Source organism: Sceloporus undulatus, chromosome 4 (genome assembly GCF_019175285.1).
Source record: "Sceloporus undulatus isolate JIND9_A2432 ecotype Alabama chromosome 4, SceUnd_v1.1, whole genome shotgun sequence".
NCBI lineage: Eukaryota > Metazoa > Chordata > Lepidosauria > Squamata > Phrynosomatidae > Sceloporus > Sceloporus undulatus.
In genome coordinates this window covers 161,316,944-161,329,604 of record NC_056525.1, presented here as the reverse complement: position 1 = coordinate 161,329,604, position 12,661 = coordinate 161,316,944, and positions in this window count along the sequence as shown.

Sequence of the window (12,661 nt, the reverse complement as noted above, 5' to 3'; positions counted from 1 at the left end):
TCCTTTCTCTGAGGTTCAGAGTGTGTGACTTACGAAATGTCACCCAGTGGGTTTCCATGGCTGAGCATGATTTTGAATCTTGGTCTTGAGCATCATAGTCCAACATTCAAACCGCTACATGACACTAGCTCTCTATTGTTGTTGTTCCTGTTGTCGTTGTCATTGTTGTTATGAGATTTATACCTTGCTCTTCAGCCACAAAGTCTCTCAGAGTGGCTTACAGATTGGTTAATTAGACATTTCCCTGCCTTCAGGCTTACAATCTAAAAAGACACAACACAAAAGGAGAAGGGAATGGTAGGGGGGAGGGAATCAGGTCCAGCAGGTCTTCTCTCCCTCTGAAGTCTGGACCAAGGCAGGTGGACTGGAGGGAGGGCTCTCCTTCTTCCTTTAGGCCAGGCCTGATGGAGCCGGCAGGCCTTTCTCTCACTCTGAGGTCTGAATGCAATGGTTACCTCATCCATTTTAAAAACATTCTAACTGCTTCCTGAAGGTCTAGAAAAGTTGGGGAGGGGAATTCTATTGCTGCTGACTAAGTTCTTTCTTTATTTGGAGGGGCTGAAAAACCTGGCTGGGACACTAAGGTTAATCATGCCTTTCCTAAGCATGGTGATCCCATTGCTAATAAGGCCCAGTGTACTTGGCTACCAGAAGAAGAAGAAGAAGAAGAAGAAGAAGAAGAAAAAGATTGTTCAGTTGTATGCTAATGTTTTTCAGTGAATCATTTTTCATCCTTAGTGGCAGAACACATTTTCATGTACAAAGTTGCTGGTTCAATCCTTGTCACCCTAAGAAAGGGCTGAGAAACATCCCTAGAGAACATCTGCCAGTGAGTAGCCAATACCAAGCCATATGGACCAATGATCTCATTTGCCAGTAGGCAGGTTTCTATGATCCTTCTTATGTGTGCCTCACAGCCAACAATGGAGTCGGGCCAAGACTCTTAGGGTCAAAATGCTGGATAGGAACACCACATGCCTCCTTCCACCAGATTCCCCCTTTCCCTCTGACCTTTGCTTCACAGTAAGTTGTGTGTGGGTTTTCCAGCCAGCAGCAATATAGTATATCCTTTCCTGAAATGCAAAAGTATTTTGCTTGGTCTTCATTGGGAAAATAAGAGCCTTTTATAAAAACAAACAAACAAAGAAAAACAAATGGCCTTCTCATGGTAGCAGAAGACTACTTGTTTATTGATTTGGATCAATATAGCTGCCTACATTTTTTATTTCTCTTTGAGGGTGTGGCAAAGAGGAGCACATTCACCCTATTGAATTATTACAGTTCCACTGTAACTGTCATGGTAACTTCCTATGGATCTGAACACTGGCAATTTGGGGAGCAGCATTTAAAATTCTCAGCCAGAGAGCCCTACTGGCTCTTCAAATTACAAAACCCAAGGTTCCTCAGGATATTGCCATGGCAGTTAAAGGGAAATAATAGTGCTATGACGGTGTAGTGTGAATAGGAGCAAGGATTATCAGCATGAATATCAGTAGTTCATCATTTACCACTGTCCCAATATCTGGAATGGGGAATTTTTGGAGTTATGCTATGAACTGACATAAGCAGTTGCTTTAGTCAGATAGGTTTTGTGTCTCTTGCATCGTTGTTCTGGGTTTTTTAAAAATTTTTTTAAAAAACCCTTTAAATCTTGAGCATTTGTCACTATCTTACTTCCCTTAGCTACATTTTGGCTAGGCAAATTCTAGGGATATTACTATTGTTTCCTCTGTGTTAACATTGGGTCATCAGTTCTAGATTGAGATGTAACAGAGTTTGCATCATCATCATCAGATATCACCAATGGTTCTTTTTGACCACTCTGAATGCCAACTTGAAGAACAAGTTCTTCAAAATATCCCATGTTTTGTGTGTGTCTGTTTTGCAACTGTTTTTCTTTTGATATTATTATTTGAATTTTTATGGTACTAAGCCATTTCCTCAGGCACAGGATATTTTTTTCTAGATTTGTCCCTTTGAGATCCATGTAGCTCTTTGGAGTTTAATCCACCTCCATCTTCATTCAGTTTTACTAGAAGCAGCTGTTGCCTCTTCTTTTACAATCTTGCAGGTCGGTCGCCAAGGAGCCTGGGGGACCCCACCATCTGACATCCGTACTTGCTTCTAAATATGCACCTGCTCATCATGTTTTCTTGGGGCAACCGCAGAGCAATGGGAATCTCATTTCCTTTGGCACAGCTGCACTTTTATCTTTTGCCTTGGAAAACATCCTCTAATTCCTCTAGCTTTCAGAAAGTTTTTTCCTCCCTATTTATTTGTTTTGCACCCATAAATCACATTCTCTGAACTATCCTGTGTGCTAGATATTACTGAGAGAAAGTGAACTGTATGGACAAGCCGGGATTTGAACAAAGTTAGTTTGTTTTTCCAATCCCAGAATGAGGTGGCCATCTCAGACAGTTGATTTGGGTGTACTGTGAAGAGGCAGAAAATTATTATGTTATTTATGACTGCTATATCCTCTGACCATCAAGGATAGAATATGTTCATCTCAGGTGCTCAAATAATTTGTTCTGTCCTGGATATTACACATAATGAAGGAGTAGGGAGAGCATATCTATAGCTCTATCTCAGGTATTAAAATATGCTGGGCTGGCATTTCTAAGCTCAGCAGCCTTTCACAATCCAAAATAACTGCCATTACATAGCTAATTTCACCCCCAAAATGAAAGACGATAGAGAACATAAGAAAAATTGTGAAGATTAGGGAAAGATTTAAAAAAGACATGTGTGTGTGTGTGAGAGAGAGAGAAAGAGAGAGCGAGAGAGAGAGAGGTGGATGACTAGAGGCCTAAATACAAAGACAATATATTTGCATTCTTTCTTGTGCAACACATCATGTTTCAAATATAAAACTGGAAAGGATACATATATAACTCTCTCAAGTTTGGCCTTTAGATGACCCCAGCACCTGACATGATATTTCTTCTGCCTCAAGGCTGTGGTTCAAAGTTCCCGTGACCTCCTGGAATAATTTGGCAATGTGGTTGCTGGATGTTCATGCTTATTAGATGTAAACTGCAGACAGGGAGAGTCGGCAATGGTTAGGCCACTTGCTGTGACTGCAGATTGTATTTCCCTTGTCAGAATAATGGTTAGTAGGTTATGCTGCAACCTCCAGCCACCTTCTTTGCACTTTTCTATGAAGGAAAATTACTAGTGTCAGTCTTGTTCACATACCAAGGGAAACAGGTTTATTACTTTGTGTTATACTACCAGATCATAATAACATATTTCCCTTTCAGCAATGTTGATCCTTCTGCAGTTTTTGAAAGAAATGCTTCTATGATGTTTGAAAAAAATATCTATAGGACTATGCTTGGATCAATTAACATTATACACACACACACACACACACACACACACACACACATATAAAATGTTTGAAGGGCTTTTTATACTGGCCTCCTAGAATTTGAGAGTGTTATGACCATGAGGACAGGGAAGCCATTCATTCTAATCAAGATTTGACATTGCCTAGTGCATAGTGATCTATAATACATACATCACTCCATCCCACTAATTCTCCCGGACAATTGGCCTATTGGGGTTGATGTCTAAGGATACATTCCTTTTAAAGGGCATACTTTCATATATGCATGATTCTTCGTGGGGGGGGGGACGACTTGCAGAAACTTAAATTTTGAAGCCACTGCTCAGATATAATGTGAAACAGGAAAATTTGGACATAGTTATTTTCCCTACATTGTTTGAAAAATTGGGAACACAAATTGTATTAGATTACTTCATTTTGAAATTCAGGCAGGGCTAGTAGGCAAATTGATTTCTCCATGCATACTAACAGCTGTTCATATGAAAGGCATTTTCTCAAGGCGCTTCTTAGGCTGACAGTTCCTAGTACTGCCAGTTGAAGGAGAAGGCTGAAGGATCTGCCTCTTTCATTCTAGGTGGCCAGAACATTATATGCTTATGCCAAAATGTTGCCAACAGATGTCCTGGGTGCTTTCCTACTTTTAGTTATGCACAGGGCTTTAAAATCTCATTAACTCCAGTGAAATACACACAAACACATAGTATAGCCAACATCTATGTATGACAACACAGGGACAATTCGGCTGAATTGTTGAAGGTGCTCACATATCCATCACTGAAGACTCCTGAGGAGACTGCCTTGGAAGAAATTAACTTGAACACCAGGACCAACTTGGTTAGAACAGTTCAAGTATCTGTGAGTTTTCATCTCAGTTTAATTGATTCTTGTTTTTCTGTTTTGGAGTTCCTCCCTTGAGGTAAGTCCTCCTTCCTGGATGTGGTTGGCAGGTTTGCTATCTGGGTTCTCATATATTGTTGTTGTTGTTGTTGTTGTTGTTTGTGATGAGGCCACTGATCATCTCATCTTTAAAAACTCTGATATTTTTGATATAATGTGTTTGCCAAAGGAATTTACTCATTGAGTTAATCTGTTTGGGACTGATGCCTAACTGAAAGTCATAAATATGCATTTGGTTGCTCTTGTGCTGGGTAAACAATGGTAGTGTTTTAAGTCAATTTCTTTGGTGTGGCAGTTTAACAGCTGAGAAAGGAATCTGGTAATTGCTTTACTTGAGTTCCAAATGTCTGTCTAGAAAGGACCTCTAAAAGGAGCTACAGTATTTTTCTATAGAACATGACTATCTGGCTGCATCCAGATGTCCTGAAGAAACTGAGCAATCTCTCTCCATGTGACCAAGATCAGTTGTCTTTTTAACCCCCTGTTTGCCATGGGGATTTTGCATAGGGAAGGCTTGCTGGAGTTTCTCCATCGTGTCTGCAATACCATTTAGTCTCTCCAAAATAAGTGTCTAAGGGCCCATACAGACAGGCCAAAATAAAGCTGCTTGAGGTCACTTTAGAAGTATGCTGTTCAAATGAGACACATCAACATTTTGAGACACTGTGCTAGGATAACCAAAGAGGATCCCACAATTTTTTAACTTTCAATTGATATTGAAAGCTTCGGGGAAAAAATCATCTTAATTTCTGCTTGAGTGGAACACTGCATTTTTTAAATATTCAGATCTCTATTGAACATGTTGAATTCTACTAACTAAATAATAGGTTAAGGAGAAGGTAAGGCTGAGCCAGCTGAGTGGCCCTGATTCCTCTGGGAGTCTCCTCCTGGCTCCTCTCCTCTTTCCCTCCCTCCATCCCTGCCACTTTCTTCTTCCACCTCTAACTTTCCTGACCTCAGGAGCTGAAGCAGGCCCAGGGCAAGGTGGCCTCAAGCCAGCTTGCAAGAGAGCCAGCAGGAGGAGGAGGAATCATAGAATCATAGAGTTGGAAGAGACTGCAAGGGCCATCCAGTTCAACACCCTGCCATGCAGGAAATCTAAATCAAAGCATCCCCAACAGATGGCCATCCAGCCTCTGCTTAAAGACTTGTAAGGAAGAAGACTCCACTACACTCCAAAGGAAAAGGAGGAGAGGGACACAGAGTGCTGTCGCTGCCACATGTCACTCTCTCAAAGTCACCCTCTCTCAGCCAGAGGGATGAGGAGGAGGAGGCAGAGGACAGCCTAGGAGTGCTCTGGCCAGGCTCCCTGGTGAGGCTGCCGAGGGTGGGTCAGGGTTGGGGGCCTGGAGAGGCAGCTGACAGTGGATCGGGGCAAGGAAGAGGAGAGGGAGGCAGAATGCTGCCATTGCTGCCATGGATGGTGTGGCGAGCGGTGCACCAGAAGGTAGCCCATCTGGAGGAGGCAGAGGAAGAGCCACCAGGGCCCAAGCCTTCCACCATGTCACCTGCTTGCAAGTTTCTCTTTGAGTTTTTATTGGCTAGGTTTATGAAGGAGTTTGCCTTTTATTTCCTCATCCTCCTCTTCCTTCTCTCTGTGGGAGCCATCTGTCGTGACAGCCACCCCAAAGCCAGGTCCCTAAAAGCAGGACCCAGGCTTGCCAATGTGAATCATATCCTTAATTCTCACTCCCCTGAATCGATTAAAAAAAAAAAAATCTTCTGAATCAATTTTTAGCAAAAGAACTACCAACAAACTATTTTTTAAAAAAATGGGCGTTTTTTTTTTTTTTTTGGATTTGCCTCACTTTGGTGTGAATCCAACTGAACACAATCACTTCTGAAACTGTTCCCAGTGGGGAACATATAAATTGATCAGGAAATTGATTTATTCTCCGGTGGGAATGAGCCCTGAGTCTCATTAAAAGACTTACCAGCACAGACTACAGAGTTTCCTTCCCTTGACTTGTAAACTATGCTTGTATTTATGCAGGCTAATATTTGACTTCTTTGCTGCAGCAACACGCTGTTGGCTCATGTTCAACTTATTATCAGTAATGGTCCCAAGGTCCTTTTCACATGAAGAAATGCTGAGCCAAGGAATCCCCATCCTGTACCTTCTGGTTTTGATCAATTGGTGCTGTATTTTTTTTTTAACTTTCAAAAAAAGCTATTACAGGTTGAATATATGGAATTCAAAAATCAGAAATACTCCAAAATCCAAGATTGTTCACTTAGGTGGCTGAAATAGTGACACTTTTGCTTTCTGATGGTTCAGTACACAAACTTTGTTTCATGGAGAAAATTATTTAGAAATATTATATATAAACTATTTCCCTGCTATGTGTATAAGGTGGATATGAAAGATAAATGAATTTCATGTTTAGATTTGGGTCCCATCTCCAAGATCTCTCATTATGTATAGGCAAATATTCCATAATAATAATAATAATAATAATAATAAATCAAATAGCTCCAAAATCCAAAACAATTCTGGTGCCAAACATTTCAGCTAAGGGAGACTCAGCCTATAACTGTTAGATAATAAAGGCTATAACTATAAGCATATTGACATGGATGTTGGTACAGGGAAGAAATGAGGGCATTGCCCTTCCTAGATAAGATACAGTTTAGGTACCCAAAGAAAAGAGGCAGAAAAATTTACCAAGGTTATGTAAACACAACAAATATCAGAATTCAATATCTGAATAATTATAGTGACTGACTTTCTGCAGTTCTAGAATTTTGAGGAGTGAATGAAAATATCAATGAGGAACAGGATTCTTATTGGAGGGGCAAAATCTTAACTTTGCCTACCTATAGTAACACCCATCCATATTGCTCAGGGAGTAGGACTCATTCAGCTCCATGAGAGTTACATCTAGGTAAACATGCTTAAGGTTGCAGTATGGATGTGGTACTCTGCCTGATCCCAATTCATCCTATAAAGTCACATAAGTTTAAATCAGGAACCAAGTAGAGGTGCATAAGATAGGATTTTGGTTAATCAGAGAGACTATTTGTTGTAGAAATAAAGAAGAGAGAAATTATTTTATAGAGATTACAGAATGAAAACAGGTGAAGAAGTGGAGTTGCAGTGATATGCATTTCAGTGGTACTTTTACAGATAGATATTTGAGAGATTTAAGATGGACAGGAATTTGTATGGTGTGGAAGTAACCAGAATTTGAGATTTAATCATGGACAGGTGATGATAATTTAATTGGTAAAATGCATAAGCTGCTGTTGAGAATGGAAGTGGGAAAAGAATGGGATAAAGAATGAATGATAAAATAGGTTGAGAATATAGGTCATGATATACAGATGGAACAATGGGAGAGAATGTGGGGAAAGAATGTATAGTTTACTTTGAGTTATGATTTAAAGGAGCTTTTTTAATATAAAAAAGATGTATTGATGGTTTTTGAAACCAGAGAGATTTTTGAAGCTGTATAAAGGTTCCACTAATATATGTTGGAAATGAATTTAAAAAGAGGGAACTTTTTATCATATGTGGTGGACTTGTGCTAAGGTGAGAAAATATTAGACTCAGATACATTCTACTATGGAAGATATTTTGAAGTTTTAATTCCAATTGAAGCTGAAACTTTTTTATTGAGGTTGATGGATGAACAGATGGAGGAGTACTATGAAAGAATCATCTAGTATATGGCAACAGTCACTGAAATACTCTACATGCAGAAGTGGAATGATATGGATATTCCTTCACAAGGAGGATGGTTGATAAAACTGTATAAACTTGCGGAGATGGATAAATTGGTAAATTAGAGAAATTTGATTAACAAAGAGTGGAAGTGATAATTGAGTTTATGAGACAATTTTGAGGGGAAATGGCAATTTTAGAATTTGAAGAATAGCAAAATGAAATAACATTTAGAAGTGTACCTTATACACACACACATACACACACACATTAGAGAAAGTAAATTATAAAATTAAGCTAGTAAGTTGGAAATCACATGCTTTCCCCCTTTTTTGTTATATTGTTATTATCAGTATTATTATTATTATCCATTTCCCTCACAATTGAGACACAAAGCAGCTTACAAATTAAAAAAAATACAATTAAAAACATACAAAATGGGCATTAAAACAGAATTATGCTAGTATAGTTGTAGAAACACATAACCCTTAAAAACAAAATGTTATTTAAAATATAAGAGCACTTAAAAACAATGTATTTAAAAAAGTGAAAAAATATTAAAACAGTAAAACAAAACTATATACAAACCCTTAAACCTTCAGTCGAACACCAGACAACATCAAGGGCCCAATCTTCACAGCTGTTTGTGAAGGCCTCGCAGCACAAAAACATTTTCATATGTCTTTAGAAGAACAGCAAATATGGGGTCATCCTGGCCTCTCTAGGGAGGACGTTCCAAAGTTTGGAAGCAGCCACCAAGAAGGCCTTATCCCTATGCTCCCATCAAATGAGCCAGAAAGGTGGTGAGACAGAGTGGAGCACCTCTTCAAATGATCTCTAAAGTCTAGTGGTCTCATAAAGGGAGATACAGTCCTTCAAATAGCCTGGGCCCAAGCCATATAGGGCTTTATAGATCTATAGTGAATTGGTTTGTGTAGTTAGTTATGTAGTTTGTACAGTATGTGTAGTTTTCCATATTTCTTGTTGTACAGTGCTCCTGCATTATACGTGGACTTGAGCGTATGCGCTGAAGCCGCGGGGAGCGTGCAGGGCGCAAGGGGTGGCACGTACTATTCAAATGAATGGGGCACGCACCCGTAGCACCCTGTGTGCTCCTGCGCCGCCACACACGAGCCCTATTCAAATGAACGGGGCTCCAGCATACGCGGGATTAGCCTTATGCAGGGGGGTGTCCAGAATGGATCCCCCGCATAAGGCAAGGGCCCACTGTATATTAAAAGTTATGCATTAATATTTTTTTAAAAAAATAGAGACCTATGTATATATGTGGCATTGAGTGTTCCTTTAGAGATTTTTCTCAGTCTGACCTACTTCATTGGGTTTTGTTGTTGTTGTTGTTGTTGTTGTTGGAGAGGTAAAATGGGGAGAAAAGGAGCTATGTATGCTGTCTTTACTATTCCTTTGGTGAATTTTTCTCCAGTCTGACCTATCTCATAGTTTGTTAAATAACATCAAAGCTAATGGCAAAAACATACAATAATCTAATCTCTTCACTGCTATCACAGTCATGGAATAAGAGCAAAGGTATTTTCCCTGGCTTCACAAGTCTTCTACTTTTGTTCTGGTCATTATTGTGGTTGTTGAAGCACCTTTACACCTTTATTCTCTTACATAAGAGCTCACAATGAAGATTTTCATACCAGTGTTTACTGTGGAGTAAGCACTGGTAAAATGTCAGAGAAGTGCACATGCGTGATAGCCTGACACGCTTCCCAAATGGTAGGGAATCATTGCTTCACCTCCAGCGTCTCTGAATTGTACAGGGAGCAGCTGATGTGAAAATCATATATATAAATGGCACCATGGCTGAAACAAAGTGGTAAAAAAAAATAATACAATCCGTGTGCTTAATTTGTGCAATATGCAAATATATACAATAAACAGATTAAATGCCTGGATTTGAGAACGTGGCAAGCTTAGTAATAGATAGTCTGATTGGTTTCAATGTGTCTATCAAAGAAGACAATTTATTATTAGATTGATGAGCTTCATATTCTTGTTAACTTTAAAGAGTTCTGTTCTCCTGTGCCAGCCAATCTACTTCCATCATTTGTCAGTGTCTAGGATTTTACTAGTCATAAATTTCATATGTTGGTTCTATTCCCCAACAGCATCACTCCACTTATGGCAAAATTACTTACAAAATGTTTTTGGTAAGCAGCAAAAATGTTTCTGCACACTGCAAGGCCCATGTAGTTTTGAACAATGTGGCAGTCATCTTTTTTCTTTGGGTGCTCTATGTAAGGTTTCTGGGGGAGATACAGAAGAATCCACAATCTATTGAGGTTTCAGTCCAGCATCCAGAGAAGTGGACTGGAGTCCATGAAAGCTGATGTAGAAATAAAATGGTTGGAGTTAAAAAGTGCCAAAAGACTCCTTGCTTCTTTTTCTACTGAAACAGATGGACATGACTCTCTCTCTCTTAAACCTGCATATGGTGAATACAGTGATATGGATGCAGGAGAAACTTGCTGATAGGTCTAGAGTCATTTGATCAGTGTTTGCAAGGTACACTGATCAGGGAGTGGTGCCCACAATTTTCAAACTGTTTCTCACCTCCTGTGATGGTTCCTCAAGCATATTTGTTTTTCTGCAGTTAAACTGACTTCACTGTGAATTTGAGCTGAAACAAGATGGCACAAAAGTTTTTTAAAAAGTGAGACTTCCATGTTCACATTTCACATTTGCATTATGAAAAATCTGTCATTCAATTTTTGGAATTCCTGCGTGGCTTTCGCCATACAGTTTAACCCATTTTGATTGGTTGCATGCATTATTTCAGAGAAATTACTTTGTGGTGTTGTGAGCCATCAGTCAAACAATGTCAAATCCTGATTGCCACTGCATGTCTGCTGTCACTTCTTGTCAAAAGCTGACTGTTGTATATCAGGCAGTTAAATATTGATTGCTGTTGCAGGCCACCTGTCAAGGATTGTCAAATGCTGCCTCTGACAATGAAATCTGGGAAAGTGTCAAATGCACATCCTGAATATCAAACACTTGGTGAATATACGGTGAATATTTATGTGCAGTTCAGTTTGAATATTTGAAACCAATCTCTAGGCTCAGAGTGTGCTCAGAGACATGCTGTTCTCTAATTATAAGTCTATGTCTTTTGGCCTTCACTCTGGTGGGTGGATACTGGGGTTCCAGGAGGTGGGGGGAGAGATCAGACAAGGCTGTAAGTGTACCCAACTTCAATGACAACAACAACAATAATGAACAAACACAATTATAAGGGGGGAAAACACAAAACTCCAACAGCCCTACCACCAAAAAAAACCCTGGTCATTAAAATCCTGGAAAAGATTAAAAGAAGGTCTTCGTCTATGCTGAAATGGCATCAGTGTTGGTGATAAGCTCTAATGCCCAGCAGAGCATGAAAAGCTTACTTTGGCAACTACAACCTGGAAATATATACATACACACAGACACACACGCACATGGTCTGGAGAGGGAGTGATGAGGACCTGGTGAATTTTTTAGGTGGGTTAATTCTATAAAAAGGGCCATCCAAATGACCCAAATAGAAGGAGTGAGTGAGAGAGCATCCTGTTTAAAAACACTTATGATTTGATAGCTTATATATATATATATAAACGATGTAACCTATAATGCCTTCAGTTATTGAGGCTTTAAATAAAACTGTACAAGAGAGCAAGACTATCTAAAACAAACAAACAAACAAGAAAGCCATTGGTTTGCTAACTTCAACAAGGAGGCTTCAGAGGATTATCATTTCAGTGACACTATCCATATGACATGCACAGATTTATGTATGTATGTATGTATGTTATTTATACCCCGCCCTTCAGCCCTAAAGGCTATCAGAGAGGCTTACAATTATTATTTTTAATTATACGGTTCCCTGCCCTCAGACTTACAATCTAAAAGACACGACACAAAAGGAAAAGGGAATGGTGGTGGGGAAGGGGATCAGGTCCAGCAGTTCTTCTCTCCCTCTGAGGCCTGGACCAAGGCAGATGGACTGGAGGGAGGGCTCTTCTTCTTCAGGCTAGCCCTGGTGGAGCTGGGCCTGCCTGTTCACTCCCTTGCAGGCCAAAGGATAGCAGTTTTAAATGTTTTAAAAAGAAAGAATATCTAGATATTAAAAAATACACATTGACTTTTGATAATATTACACAAAGCTCACTGATTGTATTAGACAGCAAAAGTCAGTATTAAAGCCTAAGTGGGGATGTCAGGATCACCTTCTCTTTTCTTTCAAAAGAATTCATAGCATTCCCTGAAGTCAGAGAACAGCCACAAACACATCCTAATACTTTACCAGGAGCTACAGTATTTAGGAATCATGTAGCCAGTGTGTCTACCATAAAGAAACATCCAGGATGAGGACTAGTTGAACAGGCTGGCAAAAAGAGCCACCTTCAGCAGTGATGTGAGGGTGTGGCGTCTACACGCTGCACACCCCAACTCCACCCCCATATCAGCATCATGCCATCCACTTGACCAGACAGTGGGCAGCATTGGGATGTTCCTGCAGTGCAGTGATTAGATGCCGCACACCTCAAAACCGTGGAAGAGCCACTGGTGCTGTGAAAGAGGTGGCTGTTTTCCATCTCAAAAAGGAGCAGCATTTTGCTGCTGCTTTTTGGGCTGGAAAAATGGCAGATTGGGGCCATGGCATGCAGTTGCTGCAGCACCCATCTGGTGCTCAGAGGCAGCCAGAAGCTGCTCCTTTTGGGCAGTATGATTCACTCCTG